The sequence below is a fragment of the Coptis chinensis genome, chromosome 7, assembly GCF_015680905.1.
Source record: "Coptis chinensis isolate HL-2020 chromosome 7, ASM1568090v1, whole genome shotgun sequence".
NCBI lineage: Eukaryota > Viridiplantae > Streptophyta > Magnoliopsida > Ranunculales > Ranunculaceae > Coptis > Coptis chinensis.
The window spans coordinates 51,861,691-51,862,500 of record NC_141462.1 but is presented as its reverse complement, the minus strand read 5'-3'; positions in this window follow the sequence as shown (position 1 = coordinate 51,862,500).

The following is an 810-nucleotide window of genomic DNA, read 5'->3' as shown; positions in this document are numbered from 1 at the left end:
AGGTATGTAGGGGGCATGATGACTTGGCGTCATCCTCACCTTCCTCCGGCTTATCACCCGGCGATGTTTTAGGGTTCCAAACTCAACGGTGGCAACTAAACACGAGGGTGCGCTTCGTTGCGGGGACTTAACCCAACACCTTACGGCAGACGAGTTGGCGACAACCATGCACCACCAGTATCCAGCGTTCTTGAAGGCACCCTCTCTTTCAAGAGGATTCGCGACATGTCAAGCCCGGTAAGGTTCTTCGCTTTGCATCGAATTAAACCACATGCTCCACCGCTTGTCGCGGCCCCCGATCAATTCCTTTGAGTTTCATTCTTGCGAACGTACTCCCAGGCGGGATACTTAACGCGTTAGCTCTGACAAAGCGCGGGTCGATACATACGGCGCCTAGTATCCATCGTTTACGACTAGGACTCTTGGGGTATCTAATCCCATTCGCTCCCTAGCTTTCGCCTCTCGATTCGATCGGTCGGCCCAGTGAGTGCTTTCATCGTTGGTGTTCTTTCCGATCTCTGCGCATTTCACCGCTCCATCGGAAATTCCCTCCGCCCTACCGTACTCCGGCTTGGCGGTTTCCACCGCTGTCGAGGTTGAGCCCTAGGCAATAGAGTTAAAAATGGAATATGGGCTAGAGATTGAGTTGATAAGTGGAATGTGGAGGTAGTAATAAAGCAAAGGAAGCACAAATTTGTGCGGTGGCAGAAATCAGACCGGGAATTCATGTCCTCAATACGGATGGCACACCCAAGGTCAACTTGGGGGTTGGGGCAGCGATGATTAGAGATCATGAAGGAATGTATTAGC